This window comes from Pristiophorus japonicus, chromosome 9 (genome assembly GCF_044704955.1).
Source record: "Pristiophorus japonicus isolate sPriJap1 chromosome 9, sPriJap1.hap1, whole genome shotgun sequence".
NCBI classification, from domain to species: Eukaryota; Metazoa; Chordata; class Chondrichthyes; family Pristiophoridae; genus Pristiophorus; species Pristiophorus japonicus.
This window is the reverse complement of record NC_091985.1, coordinates 92115587-92139669: the sequence shown is the minus strand read 5'-3', so window position 1 is coordinate 92139669 and position 24083 is coordinate 92115587. Positions and strand designations below refer to the sequence as shown.

At 46.9% G+C, this 24083-nt stretch overlaps 1 protein-coding gene, 1 non-coding gene and 1 pseudogene across 4 annotated transcripts in view; all 3 read left to right on the top strand.

Annotated features, from left to right (window-relative positions):
- The window catches only part of LOC139273133 (clathrin heavy chain linker domain-containing protein 1-like), a 170878-nt gene that overhangs the window by 45615 nt on the left and 101180 nt on the right, over window positions 1-24083 (top strand). The window lies entirely within an intron of this gene.
- Window positions 17664-17896, top strand: LOC139274276 (U2 spliceosomal RNA; annotated as a pseudogene).
- LOC139274256 (U2 spliceosomal RNA) lies at window positions 18375-18573 on the top strand. Its single transcript, XR_011595437.1, has one exon. It is a non-coding gene; the product is annotated as a U2 spliceosomal RNA (small nuclear RNA).

Genomic DNA, 24083 nt, shown 5'->3' with positions numbered 1-24083 from the left:
CAGAGGAGAAGTGAAAAGATTCCTTTGTCGGACGCAATGGTAATGCCACAAGCCAAGATATTCCATGTAGAACTGGAGATTGAAACTTCATGCGAGTACTCTTCAGGTTGGCTAACCAAACTTAAAAGGCGTCATGGCATCAGGCAATCGAAAGTATGTGGTGAAAAAGACTCGGCAGATCATGAGGCAGCTGAAGGTTATAGAGATGAGTTGGTTAAACTAATTGCTGATTAAAACCTTTCGGCTCAGCAAATCTATAATGCCGATGAAACAGCACTGTTTTGGTGCTATATACCAAGAAAGACATTAGCAACAGCAGAAGAATCGCAGCCAGCAGGTGTAAAAGACGCCAAAGATAGACTGACTGTGCTTGTGCAAATGTGGCTAGGACACATAAGCTTATGGTCATCGGGGAAAAGCCAATGTCCAAGATGTTTCAAGGGCGTGAGGGTATTCCCAGTGCATTATTTTGCTAATAAGAGAGCATGGGTAACCAGGGTAATCTTTCTGAACTGGTTTGAGAAGCATTTTATTCCCCAGGCACATGCTCATTGCACGACAGCTGGCCTTGAAGAAAACTGCTAAATATTCTTGCTGCTAGACAATTGTTCAGCACATCTTGATACTAAGCTTCTAGTAAAGGATAATATCCATGGAATCTATTTACCTCCCAATGTAACATCACTGGTACAGCCAATGGACCAAGGAATTTTGAGATCAATGAAGTGTTTCTAGAAAAACAAATTCATGAGGTGTTTGCTTAGTGCTGTGAACAGAGGCATGGGAATAACAGCGTTCTCAAAACATTTCTCTGTAAAAGACGCCATATGGGCAACTGCGGATGGGCGGCAGTCGGTGAGAGGCGGGAGCAGCGTGAATGAGGCCTATAAAGGCCCAGCGGGTGTTCCTGAGGTGGCGGCAGTTGGCGCGAGGCGGAGCAGCGTGAGTAAGGCCTATAAAGGCCCAGCGAGTGTTCCTGAGGCGGCAGCAGTCGGCGAGAGGCGGGAGCAGCGTGAATGAGGCCTATAAAGGCCCAGCGGGTGTTCCTGAGGTGGCGGCAGTCGGCGAGAGGCGGGAGCAGCGTGAATGAGGCCTATAAAGGCCCAGCGGGTGTTCCTGAGGCGGCGGCAGTCGGCGAGAGGCGGGAGCAGCGTGAATGAGGCCTATAAAGGCCCAGTGGGTGTTCCTGAGGCGGCGGCAGTCGGCGAGAGGCGGGAGCAGCGTGAATGAGGCCTATAAAGGCCCAGCGGGTGTTCCTGAGGCGGCGGCAGTCGGCGAGAGGCGAGAGCAGCGTGAGTGAGGCCTATAAAGGTCCAGCGGGGGTTCCTGAGGCGGCAGCAGTCGGCGAGAGGCGGGAGCAGCGTGAGTGAGGCCCACTGGGTGTTCCTGAGGCAGCGGCAGTCGGCGAGAGGCAGGAGCAGCGTGAGTGAGGCCTATAAAGGCGTGTTTGTGCAGCTGCAGCGGGGATAGAAGGCAAAAAAGTAGAAAGAAATCGAAAAGTGACGTCACAGCCAAGTGGGTAAGTGATTGGCTGGTGATTGGTAAGTAGGTTTTCTTTTTCTTTTCTATTTCAGTAAGTAACCTTTAGCATTGTTGTTGCCAAATTAAGTTAATCTAGGGGTTAAGTCATGGCAGGAGAGCTCGGATGTTATGCTCCTCTTGTACCATGTAGGAAATCAGGGACGCCTCCGGTGTCCCTGATGACTACGTGTGCGGGAAGTATATCCGCCTCCAGCTCCTGACGAACCGCATTGCGGAACTGGAGCTGCGGGTGGATTCACTCTGGAGGATGCATGATGCTGAGAATGATGTGAATAGCACATTTAGTGAGTTGGTCTTACCGCAGGTAAAAGGTCCACAGCTGGATAGGGAATGGAAGACCAAAAGGAAGAGCAGTGCAAGGAAGGTAGTGCAGGGGCCCCTGCGGTCATCCCCTGCAAAACAGATACACCGCTTTGGGTACTGTTGAGGGGGATGACTCATCAGGGGAGAGCAGCAGCAGCCAGTTTCATGGCACCGTGGCTGGCTCTGCTGCACAGGAGGGCAGAAAAAAGAGTGGGAGAGCAATAGTGATAGGGGATTCGATTGTAAGGGGAATAGATAGGCGTTTCTGCGGCTGCAACCGAGACTCCAGGATGGTATGTTGCCTCCCTGGTGCAAGGGTCAAGGATGTCTCGGAGTGGGTGCAGGACATTCTGAAAAGGGAGGGTGAACAGCCAGTTGTTGTGGTGCATATAGGTACCAACGATATAGGTAAAAAACGGGATGAGGTCCTACGAGACGAATTTAGGGAGCTAGGAGTTAAATTAAAAAGTAGGACCTCAAAAGTAGTAATCTCAGGATTGCTACAAGTGCCATGTGCTAGTCAGAGTAGGAATCACAGGATAGCTCAGATGAATACGTGGCTTGAGGAGTGGTGCAGAAGGGAGGGATTCAAATTCCTGGGACATTGGAACCGGTTCTGGGGGAGGTGGGACCAGTACAAACTGGACGGTCTGCACCTGGGCAGGACTGGAACCAATGTCCTAGGGGGAGTGTTTGCTAGTGCTGTTTGGGACGAGTTAGACTAATATGGCAGGGGGATGGGAACCTATGCAGGGAGACAGAGGGGAATAAAATGGAGACAGAAGCAAAAGTTGAAAGGAGAATAGTAAAAGTGGAGGGCAGAGAAATCCAAGGCAAAAAACAAAAAGGGCCACTTTACAGCAGAATTCTAAAGGGTCAAAGTGTGTTAAAAAGACAAGCCTGAAGGCTCTGTGCCTCAATGTGAGGAGTATTCAGAATAAGGTGGACGAATTAACTGCGCAGATAGCAGTTAACGGGTATGATGTGATTGGCATCACGGAGACATGGCTCCAGGGTGACTAAGGCTGGGAACTCAACATCCAGGGGTATTCAGCATTTAGGAAGGCTAGACAGAAAGAAAAAGGAGGCGGGGTGGCATTGCTGGTTAAAGCGGAAATTAATGCAATTGTAAGGAAGGACATTAGTTTGGATGATGGGTGGAGCTACGGAATACCAAAGGGCAGAGAACGCAAGTGGGAGTTGTGTACAGGCCATCAAATAGTAGTAGTGAGGTTGGGGACAGCATCAAACAAGAAATAAGGGATGTGTGTAATAAAGGTACAGCAGTAATCATGGGCGACTTTAGTCTACATATAGATTGGGCTAACCTAGCTGGTAGCAATACGGTGGAGGAGGATTTCCTGGAGTGTATTAGGGATGGTTTTCTGGACCAATATGTTGAGGAACCAACTGAGGAGCTGGCCATCCTAGACTGGGTGATGTGCAATGAGAAGGAACTAATTAGCAATCTTGTTGTGCGAGGCCCCTTGGGGAAGAGTGACCATAATATGGTAGAATTCTTTATTAAGATGGAGAGTAACAAAGTTAATTCAGAAACTAGGGTCCTGAACTTAAGGAAAGGTAACTTTGATGGTATGAGGCGCTAATTTGCTAGATTAGACTGGCAAATGGTACTTAAAGGGTTGACGGTGACTAGGCAATGGCAAACCTTTAAAGATCATATGGATGAATTTCAACAATTGTACATCTCAGTCTGGAGTAAAAATAAAACAGGGAAGGTGGCTCAACCGTGACTAACAAGGGAAATTAAGGATAGTGTTAAATCCAAGGAAGAGGCATACAAATTAGCCAAAAAAAGTAGCAAGCCGGAGGACTGGGAGAAATTTAGAATACAGCAGAGGAGGACAAAGGGTTCAATTAAGAGCGGGAAAATAGAGTACGAGAGGAAGCTTGCCGGAAACATAAAAAATGACTGCAAAAGCTTCTATAGATATGTGAAGAGAAAAAGATTAGTCAAGACAAACGTTGGTCCCTTGCAGTCAGATTCGGGTGAATTTATAATGGGGAACAAAGAAATGGCAGACCAATTGAACAAATACTTTGGTTCTGTCTTCACAAAGGAAGACACAAATAACCTTCCCGATGTACTAGGGGTCCGAAGGTCTAGTTAGAAGGAGGAACTGAAGGATATCCTTATTAGGCTGGAAATTGTGTCAGGGAAATTGATGGGATTGAAGGCCGATAAATCCCCAGAGCCTGATAGTCTACATCCCAGAGTACTTAAGGAAGTGGCCCTGGAAATAGTGGATACATTGGTGATAAGTTTCCAACAGTCTATCGACTCTGGATCAGTTCCTATGGACTGGAGGGTTGCTAATGTAACACCACTTTTTAAAAAAGGAGGGAGAGAAAACGGGTAATTATAAACCAGTTAGCCTGACATTAGTAGTGGGGAAAATGTTGGAATCAATTATTAAGGATGAAATAGCAGCACATTTGGAAAGCAGTGATAGGATTGGTCCAAGTCAGCATGGATTTATGAAAGGGAAATCATGCTTGACAAATCTTCTGGAATTTTTTGAGGATGTAACTAGTAGAGTGGACAGGGGAGAACCAGTGGATATGGTTTATTTGGACTTTCAAAAGGCTTTTGACAAGGTCCCACACAAGAGATTGGTGTGCAAAATCAAAGCACATGGTATTGGGGGTAATGTACTGACGTGGATAGAGAACTGGTTGGCAGACAGGAAGCAGAGAGTCGGGATTAACGGGTCCTTTTCAGAATGGCAGGCAGTGACTAGTGGAGTGCCGCAGGGCTCAGTGCTAGGACCCCAGCTCTTTACAATATATATTAATGATTTGGATGATGGAATTGAGTGTAATATCTCCAAGTTTGCAGATGACACTAAACTGGGTGGTGGTGTGAACTGTGAGGAGGACGCAAAGAGGCTGCTGGGTGATTTGGACAGGTTAGACGAGTGAGCAAATACATGGCAGATGCAGTATATTGTGGATAAATGTGAAGTTATCCACTTTGGGGGCAAAAACACGAAGGCAGAATATTATCTGAATGGCGGCAGATTAGGAAAAGGGGAGGTGCAGCAAGACCTGGGTGTCATGATTCATCAGTCATTGAAGGTTGGCATGCAGGTACAGCAGGCGGTGAAGAAGGCAAATGGTGTGTTGGCCTTCATAGCAAGGGAATTTGAGTATTGGAGCAGGGAAGTCTTACTGCAGTTGTACAGAACCTTGGTGAGGCCCCACCTGGAATATTGTGTTCAGTTTTGGTCTCCTAATCTGAGGAAGGACGTTCTTGCTATTGAGGGAGTGCAGCGGACGTTCACCCGACTGATTCCTGGGATGGCAGGACTGACATATGAGGAGAGACTGGATCAACTGGGCCTGTATTCACTGGAGTTTACAAGGATGAGAGGGGATCTCATAGAAACATATAAAATTCTGACGGGACTGGACAGGTTAAATGCAGGATTTTGGGGAAGTCCAGAACCAGGGGACATAGTCTTAGGATAAGGGGTAAGCCATTTAGGACTAAGATGAGGAGGAATTTCTTCTCTCAGAGAGCTGTTCACCTATGGAATTCCCTACCGCAGAGAGTTGTTGATGCCAGTTCATTGGATATATTCAAGAGGGAGTTAGATATGGCCCTTGCGGCTAAAGGTATCAAGGGGTATGGAGAGAAAGCAGGAACGGGGTGCTGAAGGAATGATCAGCCATGATCTAATTGAATGTTGGTGCAGGCTCGAAGGGCCGGATGGATTACTCCTGCACCTATTTTCTATGTTTCTATGATATGTGGAATGAGGTAACTAGAGACTCTTTGGCCAATGCTTGGCATTACCTCTGGCCAGCAACTATGTTTAGTGAAGATGACAACGATGCGGATGATGACTTTGAAGACTTTCATGTGTCCAGGGAGAAGGAAATGATTGCTGAACTTTTATAATACATAAAAGGGCTGACTTGTGAAGCTGCGCTAGAATTGAATGAAGACGATGTGACAGAAGTCATAGACATAGACAATGATGCTCCCGTTGTGCATGCAGTAACAGATGAAGAAATTGTGGGCATGATTTTGCATCCAGAGGAAAAGGATGAAAGCAGTGAGGATGCTGATGGTGATAATCAAGTCGAAAAAGTGTTCATTGACAAAGCAATCAATCTTTGTCAAGAATGAATTAACGCCCTGGAGCAATGAAACTTCATAAGTAAAGAGGAAATAATGCAGGTGTATAAAATTTGGGAAAAATTAATCAACCAAAAGCCCAAATTACTTAAACAATTAAAATTAGTCGATATATTTCAAAGGGTATGGCAGCAGAGTGCCCAAGACCTACAGCCTGCAACTACACCAGAATTTCCACATTTGAAAATCCTATTGCTGGCCCATCTTCAACCCTCTACCTCAAGCACAACCTCCAGCCAATTGTAACCTGTACCTATTTCTGTGCAGCTTACTTAGGAAGTGGATCACAGGAAGGAAGAATATTATTCTTTATACATTACAGGGTACCTGTATTCTGTTTCATACCTGTACTCTGTTTACCAAATATAAACCTTTATTTACTATATTATATTTCATACCTGTACTGTTTACCAAATAAAAACCTTTATTATATGTCATGCTTTGAGTACATTCCTTTTCATATTTTAAGTACATTTTAAGCTGTACATACCTTTTCAAAGATAAATCCGGAAAAATACACAAACACACCCGGCCCGGCCTCGGTTGCCGGATTCGCGCTGTCCGATTTTCTGTTCCGAAATCCGGAAATACCCGAAACTCGGCCCAAGGGTTTCCAGATTCCGGACGTTGGATTTCTCCAAAATCCAGAAATACCTGAAACTTGGCCCAGGGATTTCCGGATTGCATTTCTTCTCCAAAATCCAGAAAAACCCAAAAACCGGAACGGCTTCGGTCCTGAGGTTTCCGGATTCGGGACGTTGTACCTGTATATCCCTCCTTAAATAGGGAGACCAAAACTATGCAGTACTCCAAGTGTGGTCTTATCAACGCCCTGTACAGTTGGAGCAGGACTTCCCTACTTTTATACTCCATCCCCCTTGCAATAAAGGCCAACATTCCATTTGCCTTCCTAATTACTTGCTGTACCTGCATACTAACTTTTTGTGTTTCATGTACAAGGATCCCCAGATCCCTCTGTACCGCAGCATTTTGTAATCTCTCCCCATTTAAATAATAATTTGCTTGTTTATTTTTCCTACCAAAGTGGATAACCTCACATTTTCCCACATTATACGCCATCTGCCAAAGTTTTGCTCACTCACTTAGCCTATCTATATCCCTTTGCAGATTATTTGTGTCCTCCTTACAACTTGCTTTCCCACCTATGCCACCATGGCAAGTTGTAAAAATGAATTCAAAAGATCTAGTAATTTACAGGCTAGCATTAGGATTAATTATTATCAAAGCTGCCAGTATGTCATGCAAACCCAACTAGTTTATTAATGTTTTTCAGGGAAGGGAACCTGCCATCTCTGCACATAACTCCACAATATGAGGTTGACTGTTGATGCCCTCTGAAGTAGCAAGCCACTCAGTTGTTAAAACAATCACTACACACTAGAAAGACTGCAGCTGTTGAAGGAGAAGGCCACCTTATCAGGATAGATAATAAATGTGGTCTTGCCAGTGTTGGCTACATTCCAAGATTAAATTTTTTAATGTGCACGTTGCTGTAAGATTTTTAATGTCGATATATACATAGAGATGAAGCAACAAAAAAAATAGAACGGGGCAAGGGAGAATGAAGAAGGATCAACAGGTAACTTAAAGACAAATAGTAAAGGCTTTTTAAAACACAAAAATAATGAAAGAAGCAGGAGGACTAATGGGCTATGAAAAAGGAAGCCTGTTCACAGTAAATGAAGGAAAAGTAAAGATACTAAATGAGTCCTTTGCCTCAGTCTTCATGAAGAGCATGGTAATGAGAAAGAAAGGGTACAAGAGGAGGAGGTAGAACAATTAGGATAATTGTTACCAATACCTTCTCAGATTCAGCAATCTCAGTTGCTCCCTTAAGCAGTCTGAGAATGTTACTTTTGGAGGAGTTGACTTACACTCCCCTATATGTAGTTGTACAATAGCATAATTTGGGGATGTAACAATAGCATCATCATGTGATCTGGACCACATATACATGTTTTTTACAAGTGTATTTGTTCACTGAACTGAATTAACACTAGGTGAGGTAAGATTTGATATGAATCGTTAAACTGCTTTTTTTCACAGTAAAGTTAACACAGAACATCACTTAGTTGAGCTTATAAAACTTACCGTCACATAATTATATAAAGACAATGAACATGCTTTACTACCACCTTAGTTGATTTAAAGCTATTTACCAACTCCTCTCTCCTGTATTTCATCCGTCTTGCGGCACCTTGCTGCCTGTCTGCTTATCTGCTGTCCTGTTTCCCAAAGCTAGACTCTGGGCTGGATTTTAATTTTGCGACGCACTTGGAGCAGTGGCGGGGGGGCCCGATAGTCTTACCATGGAAGGTAGAACGGCAACAGCTGTACCCTGTTTCAGCGATGCCTCCTTGGATATGCTGCTGGGGGCTGTGAATATCCAGAGGGAGATACTGTTCCCTAGTGACGGGAGGAAGAAGCCGATCGGGGACACCAAGAAGGAATAGTTGGGGGTGGCATAAGAGGTCAGTAGCAGGAGCTTGATGCCACACTCCTGGATAAATGCATGAAGTAGTTCATTGACCTAAGCAATGGCACATTCACCTACATCCTGATGTGCATATTGCCCCAACCCCCTCTGCCTTCACAAACCTATACCAGCACATCACCCCTCGTACCAACTTGTCTTGCAAGTACACCCATCCCTCTCTGTCACTGCAGTTCCTCACATCACCATCTGTTCATCTACCAGTGATACCCTCATCCTTATGCAATGTCATGCGTCTCCATCATAGTTACCCTCAACAAATGCTCTCCATCCATTCAACATTTGCCATTACTCTTACTCATAGGTCTCTTTCCCTCCTTGCAAGAGAAGGAGAGGCAGAGAACTGGAGGCGGCCCTCCAGCGATCTCACAGTTAACAAATGCAGAGGAGCAGGCACTGGAAATCAGTGGAGTCTCGGTGCACCTGGTCATTGGAGATGGGTAGATGAAGGACTCCCAGCTACCTGGCTACAGAATTAAATATCAGACAGCCACATGGCATACAACACTCATTCATGTTGACTTGATGTCAACAGCGAGTGAAATATGATCATTTGCATAATGATAATTCCAAACATTCTTACCTTGACAGAATTCATTCATGTCTTTTATCTCCCACAGGGCTATCACGTGTCCCACAGTCGGTGGGCCAGGTCACCGCTGCTGACTCCTCAGAGGAGGCCACTCCCTCGGAGGGTGCACCATTACAGGATTCATGCAGACCATGCACCAGCTCAAATACTCACACTTCGGAGGGACCATAAAGCAGATAGTTGGATTTTCACCTGGTGACTTACGCATAAAGGAAAAAGAAAGACTTGCATGTATATAGCGCCTTTCACAACCACTGAACGTCCCAAAGCGCTTTACAGTTAATGAAGTACTTTTTGAAGTGTAGCCACTGTTGCAATGTAGGAAATGCGGCAGCCAATTTGTGCACAGCAAGCTCCCACAAACAGCAATGTGATAATGACCAGATAATCTGCTTTAGTGGTGTTGATTGAGGGATAAATATTGGCCAGGACACCAGGGATAACTCCCCTGTATCACGTATGAGCAAGAGCAGATAGTGGAGACAGGGACAGTAGTGGATATTTCTGCGTCAGAGGGCGCAGAACGCTCCAAGCTCTGCTCAGCTGGACATAGATGCTGAACATTGGGGCCAGTGATGAACAGGATACTTTTAGAGCAGCAGCAAAGAACGTGCGATGTTGTGGCAGGCGTTCCAGCTGCACTGTGCACACTTGCAGAGAGATTGGAGGAGTCCATCTCAAGCATAAGTGGTATGTTACAAGCCTTTGCAATGATGTCCTTCGTCCATGGAAGAAGTGTCCAGCTCCATGGAACATCAAACACGACAATCACACAAGTAATTGCAGGCCTTCACCAAAGACTGGCACACCATAAATGCCACCTTTAAATAGGATAACTGATACCTGAGTCTTGGCTGTTCATTGTCACACTGGTCGAAACAATCTTCCGTTAGTGGGGCTTATTAAGCCCACCCTGCGAGATTCCTGGCCAATTAACAGGAAGAGGGTCTGATGATGACATTTGATGACACGTCATCAGCCGGTTTCCTTAAAGGGAACATGCCCACATTGATTTTGACAGTTCTGTCAGTGTTCTGCACCATTGAGGTGCTGCAAACACTGACAAGCACTGCATAGAGGTACACAGCTGCACCCAGGCTCTCCCATCACTCCCTCCAGATGCTTATAGAGGGAGTCACAGCACACAGGGAAGTCCTCTTCCCTTCCAGTGGGTGGAAGAGACCTCTCTAGGACACCAACACAGCCTGGTTGCACATTGCACAGAAGGGCACAAGCAGGGATGTCGTCAGGACGAGCTGGCTACAGTGGGGCAAACCTTTCAATGATCTCAGTAGATCATGAAACGTTACTGCAAAGCCACACTCAACTTCATTCTGCTGTGCCACTCATCACATCCCCATCACTCTGCCTTCCCTACCCTACCCCTGCACATCCTTACACCAACTTACCTTGCACCTCCACCTATCCCTCTCTATCTACATTATCACATCGCCATCTTACTAGCCACCCGTCACATTCACCCTCATCCTTGTCTAATCATGGCAACTAACAACACACAAGGGTAGGAACTTGGGTCCTTTAGCCAATGTTGAGCTGGTATGGGGTGGTGCCAACGTGGCATATAATGTGGCAGCCAGGGTGTACAGCGTCAAGTGAAGTAAATGTGGCCATGGTGAAGCCATCCCTGGCGTCCCGGGCAACAATGTGGTCGGTGCTGATGCCCTCTGTCCTGAGCAGCATCGGGTGATTGCGGAGAAGATTGGTGTTGTTGGTGATGCTAGTGTGTTTAGTGATGTTTGTGTTGGAGCTGATTCTGGTGGGATTCTGAGGACCAAGCTGACATTTTTTCAAGGGCACGGATGCTGCTGGAATAGATGGCAGATGAGGTTGAGATGACAGATCAGTGGTGAGAGAGGCTGCTCCAAGGAGGTGACAGTGGATAGAAAGTTCACTGCAAACACTTCCAAACTGCATACAGCTCAAAAGTGTCTTCCAAGTCCTGAAGGCTTCAGCTTATGACATTGGAAAGTGAGCAGCTGTGAAATGGTAGCTTTTATGCCACTTCTGCAGCTGTCAATTAGTCAAAGCAACGAAGAGTCATTGAGAACCGGATACACTTACCTGGCATGTTCCCCAAGGAACAACAAACGCGTTAAAAACTTGGTAAAATGGTAAGTGCCTGGTTAAAATCCTTAACGTACTTGTTAAGCATCTTAATTGGCCTGCCATTTGCTGTCGGGTCTGAGATCTGCACGAAGACCCGACACTCAAGAAACTGACATGGAGGCGGGTTCAGAGTGGACTTCCGACCTACTGTCAATCAGGGCCATTTGACAGTGGGCCCCTCCTTCAAACCTGCACTCGCAGGCCTTGTAAGGTTTCGGCCTGTGTGTTGGGAATGGCCTCCTGTGAGCTTCAGCTCTTTGCTGGTTCAGCTTCATTGCTTCAGCCCCCTCAATTGCCACGGTGTTCTCATCTTATTTTCACTGGCGAGTGGAGCTGGTGTGGGTGAAAAAGTACAATTTAGGGTCGATTGAGCGGTTCGAAAATTAAATGGGTGAAAAATAAAAAAATCAATAAAAATTTACCCCGAGGCTGCGGGTTGGGCCTAACACCAGAAAAATAGTAAAAAACAATTTTAAAAAAAACTTCAACTAAAAAATCAAAAAAACATTCCTAAAACACTTTGGGCCCAAATTTGGCCAGTACACATTTTTGGCGCACTCACCAGAGGTGTGTCGCTTTTGTAGAACAATAAGGGCACCAAAAAGCTTCATGCCGAGCTTGGTCGCTCCCCAGCCTCTCCTCAATGGTGGCGCAGCGTGGCAACTGGATTCGGGGACGGAGCCAGGTCCTGGTGCTGAAAACAGTGCCGGGACCTCTGCACATGCGCACTAGAGTGTGCGCGCATCTGTCTGTCACTTCGTACATCGGGCACATAATGCAGTGCAGCGTTCCTTCGGCGATGTCGAGGCTGCTGCATGTATTTGGTCACCAAGAAAGGATGAGAAAGGACAGCCCCATTGCAGTAGCTCTCTGTAGCTCCTCGCCCCCAGAATCTGAGAGTGTGCTCTGCAGGCTTTGTGGGAGGGGCCTAAAGCACCCTTCCCCTATCCCTGGCCGAATGGGCTCCCTCATCGGCGGCCCGCTGCCTTCCCTTCACATAAGGTTAGGACTTCTATTTTTTATTTGTTATTGATTGATTGATTGCTTATTACTTTGGTCTTGGTGCTTTAGGTGCAGGGTTCCTTCTATTTTTTATTTGTTAATTAATTGCTTATTACTTTTTGTGCTTTGTTTAGTGCTTTGTAAATCTTGGGGCTAGAACCTCCACTTTTTTGACCTGTTTAACTCCCACTTAACGCCCATTTTAACGATGAGATGACGTATAACGCCCATATAATCACCCATTTTGGCACAAAATGGAAACTGGCGGGCATTTTTCAGAAACTTATCACCGAGCGTTACTTTCCCCATGTGGTTAACGATAAAAGATATTACCGCCCACCCACTTTTTTGGGCGGAATCAGCAGAATGGGTGAATTCAACGCCCGTAATATTGCCCAGTGTTACTTTACTTACGGAATTAACGCCGAGATTCAATATTAACGCCCGGCGACTGTTTTTTGTTGTAAAGAGCATATTTACCCAAACAAGCGGCCATGGAGATCACCCATCGTCAATTTCACCACCTCGCACACATTTCACCCACAATATCGCTCGCTCAAAAAACCGCCCAAAAAAGTAGAACTAACCGGAACGAATCACAGCGTTATGGACGCCATGTTGTAGATCACATGTTGCATCCTTTAAAAGGCTGCTGTGCTTCAACCTCGGCGGAGTTCAGATGTACTCTGCAGGTCGTTGGAGTTGATGTGAACATCTCTAAACATCTTGACCACACTGTGACTGATTGGAATTGAAGATGTGTGCGCGTCGGGACATTCCTTGTTTGTGTGCAATCGGAAAACAGAGCTACTGCAATGGGGGCCTGCCCTTTCTCAATCTCTCTTGGTGACCAAATACATGCAGCAGACTCGACATAGCCGAAGGAACGCTGCACTGCATTATGTGTCCAATGTACGAAGTGACAGACAGATGAGGAGGATCAGATGTTACACCCCCCGCAAGTACAAGGAGAAGCATTCTTACCTCGACTTGCCCGACACCACCTGCCTTTGGAGACTGCGCTTCCACAAAGAGGTTATCACTGAGGTATGCCAGCTGATAAGGGCAGACCTGCAGCCTGCCAGCACCATCAGAACTGCACTATCCGTCAAGGTCAAAGTCACCACGGCACTGTTGTTCTATGCCTAGAGTTCTTTTCAGGCCACAGCTGGTGACATTTGCAGACTTTCTCAGCATGCCACACATCGCTACATTAGACAGGTCACTGAAGCCCTGTACGCAGGCAGGAGGGATTTGATCAGCTTCCCTATGACTAGGGAGGCACAGAGTGAGAGAGCTCTAGGTTTTTCCAGAATTGCAAACTTCCCCAAGGCGCAGGGAGCAATAGACTGTACGCACATCGCGATGCGGGCACCTTTTCAGGATGCTGAGATTTTCAGGAACCGCAAGTGATTCCACTCCCTGAATGTCCACCTGGTTGTCGACCACCAGCAAATTATACTGGCAGTGAATGCTCAATTTCCGGGCAGCATCCATGATGTGCACATCCTGCGTGAGAGCACTGTATCTGTCTTGTTTAACAATGAGCCACAAGGTTGCTGCTGGATGCTTGGCGACAAAGGATATGGCCTCGCCAGCTGGTTGATGACCGCCCCTGCGTGACATCCACACCGAGGACGAGAGGCAATACAATGAAAGCCACAGAGCAACCTGCAATATCGTGGAGAAAACCATTGGAGTGCTGAAGCAGCGCTTCAGATGCCTGGACCACTCAGGAGGCGAGCTCCAATATCACCCTGAGCAGGTAGCTCAATTCGTGGTGGTCTGCTCCATGCTACACAACTTGGCTATCAGGGGGGGACAAGAATTGCCTGATGAGTCTGACAGTCCACCTCACCAGAGCGAGGAAGAGGAGGACGAGGAGGCGGACGCTGACATCGGGCCAGACAATCAGGCTGATGCTGAAGCCATGCCCCTGCCCCCCTGTAGACCGCATGAAAGGGCCCATGGTGACATGATAGCTGCAAGAGCCTTACGTCAGGAGCTCATCAATGATCGCTTTGCCTGAAAGAACGTTGGTGTTATTTACAAGGCTGACAAACTGCTGGGTGTGCAGGTCATACATCAATGATGGTTATCACCTTGGTGACAGTTAAAGTTTAAGGTGATTGAAGATAAGTGTGATTATACCCTTTGATGTTAAGGAATCACCAGTGTGTAATGGTGCAGCTATCTGAGCCAATGTGCTGCAAGGTTTTGTTAAATTAAAAAAATTTAAACTGAACATTAGTCTAAAATCATCAGTATTTCTGTACAAACCCCCGCTTCTCCTCCCCACCACTACCCCTTACCCTCCTGACTTCAAGCCGCCTGGCTGAGGAGGTCCTCAGGCGATGCTTCATTGTGGGCGGGGGGAATGACGGCCGAAGCTTGGACGGATACGGGAGAGGACGGTCCCAAGGTGGGAGCATGCTCCGAGCCATAAGCAAGATGTTGCTGCTGGTTCTCATATGTGGTTGGCAATATGGGTGCGTCACCTTGGGGTGCAGTACGGCGCACCACTGGGAGCCCTCTGCCACCAGTGTTCCTTGCTACCAGCTCCAGGGCCTCCTTCATCCCTTCCATGTTATATCTTATTTGTTGGACAAAAACTCAGTGCCAACTATGTTCTTGGTGCTTAGTAGGCTTTTTTCTGCTGGTGAATCTCCGTCATTCCTCCCACAACAGCCAAACAAGCACACACCACAGCCACACACGCTTTCAGTGCCTCTGCGCTCCCTCTCTCTCTGCCTCCTCTTCTGCGTATGTCATGATGACCCTTGACTTCCTGAATTGTGGGAATCGAGCGTTACCATGCCGTTGTTAAGGACAGCCACACTTTACGGCAGAAGGTCAGAAAAATTTAACGCTACCGCCCATTTGATAATGCTCGCGGTAACGCCCTTTTTCAAAAATGTAAACTAGGTGCTTTGAGAATGGACGAGAAGCCGGCGATCTGAAAACCCTTTTTTATTGCCCACGCCGGAAATAACGCCCATTTTTGGGCGATAAGCTCAAAAGTGGAGCTTCTAGCCCTTGGTGCTTCAGGTGCAGGGTTCCTTCTATTTCTTATTTGTTAATTAATTGCTTATTACTTTTTGTGCTTTGTTTAGTGCTTTGTAAGTCTTGGTGCAGGGTGCAGATCTTCTTAGCTTCCTTGTATTTTTTATTTGTTATTGAATGCTTATTTTTGTGTACTTTGTTTAGTACTTGGTGTTTTAAATGTACTTCCCTGCGCTGATTTCTTAACTCTCCGCAAGGGTTTTCTGTGCGGGCCACAAGTGGCCACACACGCTGGCCTAAGTTTGTTTGGAGCAACTATTAGCTGTCTAAAATAGCTTAAATGACCAAAACAGACATTGAAAAAAATGAAACAAAAAAAAAATCCGAACTAACTCACTTACACTGGCGCAAATTAAATGTGCAGAACTGCGATTGTTGCTCCAAAAAGAACAGAGCAACTCCTGGCCAAATTTGGGCCCTTTAAAACTAAATCACCACAACACATTTTTAAAATAATTAGTAAAAAAACAATTACTAACCTTTTTCTTGAAGAGTTACTCACCTACCGCCCAGCTCCGCTGATCCTCGTGGGCGTTTTTAAAAAACTTAACTACGGGTCACCGCTCAGCCAAATATTGCGCCAGGGCGATCTCAGGATAGTGCACGCTGGTAGTCCGTTCCCCAGCAGTACTTCCAAACCGCCGCCGTAACTCAGGTAAGGACATTTTCGCTCACCTGATTACCGCCCACAATGACCAATACCGCCCAGAAACCGGGCGGTAAGCCATTGGAAATTCCAGCCCGATGGGTTGGAGCCGGCTTGCATTTTTCTGGGAATTCACCCTCCCTTCTGCACCCAAAGACACGTGCTCACTCACGTTAAAATTTTCCCCTATGTGTCAGTGTTGGTGATTCTGCTTTATTTTCTGATTGTTTCCACCCAGAACCAAATCAAAAATCTTCCAAATGAACAAATTGCTTATTATTTGCTGTTTATGAGGAAACAGTATCAAAACTAGTTCATTAGCATCGTAACTATCAAGCTTCTCAGATCCTTTTTCTTATACTTGCAGGAATATACTAGGCTTTACAACATAACGTTTAAAGAAAGACTTGCATTTATATAGCGCCTTTCACGACCTTGGGAATCATAAAATAGAATGGTTACAGCATAGAAGGAGGCCATTTGGCCCTTTGAGCCTGTGCTGGTTCTCTGCAAAAGCACTTCAGCTAGTCCTACTCTTACACCCTTTCCCCATAGCCCTGCAAATGTATTTCCTTCAGGGACTTATCCAAGTCCCTTTTGAAAACTACAGTTGAATCTGTCTCCACCACTCTTTCAGGCAGTGCATTCCAGATCATAACCACTTGCTGCGTAAAAAAGTTTTCCCTCATGTCGCCTTAGGTTCTTCTGCCAATCTCCTTAAATCTGTGTCCTCTGGTTCCCCTCTATCAAATCTCCTCTCAACCTTCTCAGCTCAAAGGAGAACAACCCCAGCTTCTCCAGTCTATCCATCTAACTGAAATCCCTCATCCTGGAACCATTCTTGTAAATCTTTTCTGAACTCTCTCTAAGGCCTTCACATCCTTCCTAAAATGCAGTGCCCAGAATTGGGCACAGTATTACAGTTGGGGCTGAACCAGTGCTTTATAAAGGTTCATCATAACTTCCTTGCTTTTGTACTCTGTTGATAAAGCCCAGGGACACGTATGCTTTTTTAACCGCTTTCTCAACCTGCCCTGCCATCTTCAACAATTTGTGTGTGTATAACCCAGGTCTCTGAGTTCCTGCACCCCTTTTAGAATTGTATCCTTTAGTTTATATTGTCTCTCCTCATTCTTCCTACCAAAATGTATCACTTTGCACTTTTCTGTGTTGATATTTAGTCACTTGTAATGTTTTAAAGCAACTTAAAAAAAATCCTTTCTATAAATAATCTGGCACAGGCATAGAATCATAGAAATTTACAGAACTGAAGGAGGCCATCGTGTCTGTGCCGGCCAAAAAAGAGTATCCAGACTAATCCCATAATGGGCCGAATGGCCTCCTTCTGTGCTTTATGATCATCAAAAGATCTCAAACGATGACAGTAAATATAGACAAGGAAGTAGAATGGCAAAAAATGTTGGAATGCAAATGTGGAAAATCCTAGAATGGTGAGAGAAATCGGAGAGGAAATAGTAGAGGGTCTGATCATAATCTTTCAAAGCCATAAAACAGCTGAAGAATAACAAGGCTACGGGTGCGGATGGAATCCCTGCTGAGACGCTAAAGTATGGCGGAGAGGCGCTGTTGGTGCGGATACATGACCTCATCTCTCTCACCTGGAAGGAGGAGAGCATGCCAGGGGATCTCAGAGATGCAGTGATCGTGACCATTTTTTAAAAAGGGGACAAGTCCGACTGCGGCAACTACAGGGTTTGCCTTTTGGCTAAGATCAAGTGTAGTACCGTTTCTGACCAGCCACCATGACCTCCGGGTGGTTTCTCCCTGGTCAGGAAGGTATATGCTTGCATTTTTGGAAACAGGAGGTGGGTGGGGAGGGTTGACCCATCCACCTCCACGGAGGTGTGTGGGGGACCTGACCCATCCACCTCCATGGCACGAACCTGGTATTGCAGTACTTCCAGGAATGGTGCAGTGGCTCTAGGCCTTTTGGCTAAGAGCATTGGCGCAGAGTGATCCTTGACAGGTGCAAGGTGACCTCTGGCGTTTGTGATTTGACAAAGAATTGGAACGATTGGCTACGAATTAAAAAAAAACAAAAAAACTACAGGGTTTTTTGGCTAAGATCATGCGTAACTGACCTGACCAGCCACCATGACCTCCGGGTGGTTTCTCCCTGGTCAGGAAGGTATATGCTTGCTTTTTTGGAAACAGGAGGTGGGTGGGGTGGCTTGACCCATCCACCTCCACGGAGGTGTGTGGGGTTGCTGACCCATCCACCTCCATGGCACGAACCTGGTATTGCAGTACTTCCAGGAACGGTGCTTGGGCTCTAGGCCTTTTGGCTAAGAGCATTAGCGCAGGGTGATCCTTGATGTGTGCAAGGTGACCTCTGGCGTTTGTGATCTGACAAAGAATTGGAAAGATTGGCTACGATTAAAAAAAAAAACTACAGGGGATCGCTTCTCGGCCTTTTGGCTAAGATCATGCGTAACTGACCTGACGGGAGTAACCATGACCCCAAAGTGGTTCTCCCTGGATCAGGAAGGTAGTTCTCCTATGCTTTTTGGAAATAGGAGGTGGGTGGGGGGCCTGACCCATCCACCTCCATGGCACGAACCTGGTATTGCAGTACTTCCAGGAACGGTGCAGTGGCTCTAGGCCTTTTGGCTAAGAGCATTGGCGCAGAGTGATCCTTGATGTGTGCAAGGTGACCTCTGGCGTTTGTGATTTGACAAAGAATTGGAAAGATTGGCAACGAAAAAAAAAAACTACAGGGGAATCTCCCTGCTATCAATCAGCCACTGGGAAAGTTGTCGCTCGAGTTCTCCTCAATCGACTGCTCCCTGTGGCCGAGGAGCTCCTCCCGGAATCACAATGCGGATTTCGTCCCCTACGGGGCACAACAGTCATGATCTTTGCAGCGCGTCAGCTGCAGGAAAAATGCAGAGAGCAGTGCCAGCCCTTATACATGGCCTTTTTCGATCTTACAAAGGCCTTCGACACTGTCAACTGTGAGGGTCTATGGAGCGTCCTCCTCCGTTTCAGATGCCCCCAAAAGTTTGTCAACATCCTTCGCCTGCTTCATGATGACATGCAGGCCGTGATCCTTACCAACGGATCCATTACAGACCCAATCCACATCCGGACCGGGGTCAAACAGGGCTGCGTCATTGCTCCAACCCTCTTCTCAATCTTCCTCGCTGCCATGCTCCACCTCACAATCAACAAGCTCCCCGCTGGAGTGGAACTAAACTACAGAACCAGTGGGAAGCTGTTTAACCTACGCCGCCTCCAGGCTAGGTCCAAGATCACCCCAACCTCTGTCATTGAGCTGCAATTTGCGGACGACGCCTGCGTCTGTACACATTCAGAGGCTGAACTCCAGAATATAGTCAATGTATTCACTGAGGCATATGAAAGCATGGGCCTCACGCTTAACATCCGTAAGACAAAGGTCCTCCACCAGCCTGTCACCGCCGCACAGCACTGCCCTCCAATCATCAAGATTCGCGGTGTGGCCCTCGACAACGTGGACCATTTCCCATATCTCGGGAGTCTCTTATCAACAAAGGCAGACATTGATGTGGAGATTCAACATCGCCTCTGTTGTGAATGCATGCCTGTTTACTGTGTGATGTCTGTAACACTGTTATGCAACACTAAATGTATCCTTACACTGTACACACCTTGCCTGTACACCAGAGGGTGCTGCTGCTGGAGACCTAAGGGTTACCTGCACACTGCAGGTAACTCAGTATAAAAAGGAACACACAGCTTGTTGTCTGCACTCAGGAGCTGCAAATAAAGGACTACAGGTCTCCACAGTTTAAGTATCATACCGTGCCTCGTGGAGTCATTACTAAAGGTGCCTACATACATTACAACTGGCGACGGGAATACGAGGTCACGAACCACACGCTCAGCATGTCGAATCTCAGCAACTTTCAGCAATTTACCGATGGGGAAAATTGGGACGCTTTTGTAGAAAGATTGGAACACTTATGGAAACTGGCTGCACCGTGCGAGTTTGGCGACCACCTAAATGAAGCACTAAGGGACTCTAAACTGACGAGAGCAGTACACCGCATTGATACTTCTAAAGGCAGAAACACTGGCCCGAGTCCCGCAACCCTGAGTCCGCCACATGAGGCAAACCGGCTAGCTCCGTGCTGGCACTGTGGAGGAAACCACAGAGCCCACCAGTGCCGCCTCAAAGACTATGCATGCAAAGAGAAAAGGCACCTTCAATGGATGTGCAGAAAAAGCTTTACTCACCGCGTCTCTGATGAGTTGGCTGATCACCGGGGCTCCGACACAGAGGAAAGTGAAGTTGCTCAACCCCTGGGAGAAGAGTATGGAACTCATACCTGCTCCACCGAAAGTTCTCCGTGGGCGATGAAAGTAGACGTCGACGGGGTCCCAGTTTCCATGGAGAGCTACACAGGGGCGAGCCAATCTGTGATGAGCCAAGCGACCTTTGAAGAACTTTGGATGAATCCCGCCAGTCGACCACAACGGCAGCCTGTCCAAGCGAAGCTTCTCCCAGGCCTCCTGGCTCCGGCAATCGACCTCGAACATGGATCCATCGCAGCATCCGGAGATTCCACTGTCCAGCTTGACTGCCCACAGCACCCTGGCAAAATCTTCGAGACCGAGGATCCAAACTCCACTTTCCGGGCTGGGGCAGCACTCCAAGAGGTGAACATCGACGAAAGAAATGGATTCCCAACATCCAGGATCGAACCTATGGAAGAAAAGAGCACCACAGCCTACCTGCAGCAAGACCAGAAAATGGCTGCAGTACCACAAGCAGCAGAACCTGTAATCAAAATGGCCTACGCCATGTCACGAGTGATCATGAAGGAGCATCATGTGACATCGAGCGGCCAATTGGATTTGAAGGCTCCCTTAAAGGAGACCGGTAACCAAAAAAATTTAAAGGGGAAGTTTCAACTATTTGAGTACATGGACTTTAAAGCTAAAGATGCAATTAAAGGGTGCAAGTATGAAAGTGTATGCAATATAACCATGAATTGTGATGCTGGTTTAACTAATGTGACTAATGAGATGAATGCAGGTGTCAGTAAGGTTAAGAACAAGTTTATTGTGCTTAACAATAATGATAAAGAATGTGAAATGCCTAATGTAACCATGTCTGTTGAAACCAGGACACCCAATAGTGATGCAAATGCTAGAATGTATAATGCAGGCTCGATTATGTGTGCTCAGAGCCAAGGTGTCATGTATACCGGTAGGACACTGCCAAAGGACATTGGGTCCTACAGGGACCATGCTGATGCCAATGGAATCCTCCTGTGGGAGACCCCCAGGTTCATCAGGCTACTTGACCATGTAGCCTGGACCTTTGGAACGAATGTGATGCCCCTTGCAGGACACATACAGCCAGTGGGAGCAGACCCACTACAGGGACAGTGGTCAATGGGCAGCCCAGCAACCACCAATGGCAACCTGCACCAGATCAGCCCTACAACTCCTGGCCACCAGGGCCAACACCAGGAGCATAAGGCCAATACCCTCCAGCTTCCCTGGAAAACCCTGCGATGACCTGACCCTCATTCCAATTGGTGGACAAAGAGCCCACCCAGTCTTGTGGCCCTGCCCACCACCCCACAACAACAGTGGACAAGGAGCCCACGCAGTCTTATGGCCCTGCCCACAACTACCCACATCACAGTGTATACACACCACCCACTGCTGCCGTGGCTACGCCCCCGAGGGATCCCACAACACTAACACCCACTTGGTCTGTGTGTGAGGGCGGGGAAATGTACGAGGCCAGCCTCAAGCACAGGGGTCACACCTGGCAAGCACACAACCCTCACCACAACCTCCCATAGCCCACCACTGATCACCTCCCCTGGACATGACAATAAGGATATGAAAAATGCTTACAGGGGAAGTGTTGTTGTGAATGCATGCCTGTTTACTGTGTGATGTCTGTAACACTGTTACGCAACACTGAATGTACCCTTACACACCTTGCCTGTACACCAGAGGGTGCTGCTGCTGGAGACCTAAGGTTTATCTACACACTGCAGGTAACCCAGTATAAAAAGCTTGTTGTCTGCACTCAGGAGCTGCAAATAAAGGACTACAGGTCTACACAGTTTAAGTATCATACCCTGCCTCGTGGAGTCATTACTAAAGGTGCCTACATACGCTACAGCCTCCAGTGTGCCAGTGCAGCCTTCGGCCATCTGAGGAAAAGAGTGTTTGAAGACCAGGCCCTCAAATCTACCACCAAGCTCATGGTCTACAGGGCTGTAGTAATACCCGCCCTCCTGTTTGGATTCGAGGCATGGGCGATGTATAGAAGGCACCTTAAGTCGCTGGAGATATATCACCAACGATGTCTTCGCAAGATCCTGCAAATCCCCTGGGAGGACAGGCGCACCAACATCAGTGTCTTCGACCAGGCTAACATCTCCAGTATCGAAGCACTGACCACACTCGATCAGCTTCGCTGGGCAGGCCACTAAGTTCGCATACCAGATACGAGATTCCCGAAGCAAATGCTTTATGCGGAGCTCCTTCATGGTAAACGAGCCAAAGGAGGACAGCGGAAACGTTATAAGGACACCCTCAAAGCCTCCCTGATAAAGTGCGACATCACCACTGACACCCGGAAAACCCCGGCCGAAGACCGCCCGAGGTGGAGAAAGTGCATCCGGGAGGGCGGTGAGCTCTTCGAGTCACAACGCGAAGAACGTGAAGAGGCCAAGCGCAGACAGCAGAAGGAGCGCGTGGCAAACCAGCCCCACCGACCCCTTCCCTCGACGAATGTCTGTCCCACCTATGACAGGGTCTGTGGCTCTCGTATCGGACTGTTCACTTTAGGAGTGGAAGCAAGTCTTCCTCGATTCCGAGGGACTGCCTATGATGATGAATCTTTCAAACATCCTTAAAATATGGAAGTTGTGCCAGAGAACCGGAGGATTGTCAATGTAACACCTCTGTTCAAAGTGGGAGAAAGGGAGAATAAACCAGGTAACTGTTGTCCAGTCAGTTTTGTATCGATAGTGGATAAGCTTCCCGAAGCCATAATATGGGTGAAAAGTAATACTCACTTTAGTCCATAGCCAGATTGAAAGGGGCAGGACAATTAATTTTTGAAGTAAATTAGTGCTCATAGACCATATAAAGTAGAGCAAGATGATAATGAGTTCTTTAGTGTTTTTATTGCATGTTAAAATAATTGCTAACTTTGTTAGAAGTAAATTAAAAATAAATGTTCATAAATTGTCGGATGTATTGGAATTATGGGGTGATTTCACGATGGATGACTTCAAGTGCCATTGGTGCATACAGGTAAAGGATCTCAGGTATTCATGGATGTGCAACCAATGATTTGCACGACTTTCCTGATTCACCCTGTGAAGTAAAGTATGCAAATACATACGTTGGTTAATGTTTTGCATCCCGCAGAACCCAATGAAAGTTGCACTAAATAATGGGAAGGAGACTGTATTTTATAGTCTCTTGAACACCCTTAGTTCAACTTAACTCTATTTATTTGGGAGATTTCAGATAGCCATGTGAAGCTTTAAAATGGCGTTCCTTCACAGACCCTCTCTCTCAATACAGCCCCCTATACCTCCTAGCTAGAGGGTGCTATACATTATCTCGTTACACCTTTCCTTTCATAAGAAACAAAAATGAATTAAAGTTAGTTTCTCGACGCCAGTGTGAGCAGCATGAAGTCGCTGACGAATGTCGGTTCTCAAGGATTTTGGTATGATACAGCGATAGCCTTTGAAGACTATGCCATCCTGCGTTGTGAGTTCGTCACAAACTTTGAGGTATGCATGCATTTCAGGCGGGCATTCATGTGCCGTTTCTGGCCATCCCATTGTGATTTGTTGCATGACCAGTTGTAGTGTGGAGTCGCTTGCAGTTGCGTGTTGTATGCTAGTCAGTGCTTATTTGGAGAGTGGAAGAAAGTCCACCATGTGGCTGCGATCCACTGCAATTTTGGTCGGTGATCTCTCCATGTTTTCGAGGTATGCGTGCAAGAGGGTGTCTGCTAGGTACATTTCTTTTCCTGGTTGATACTTTATTTCGACGTCATATTGGTTGAGCCAAATGAGCAGACATTGTAGTCGCTTGGGTGCTGCATATAACGGTTTGCGTCATATAGCAACCA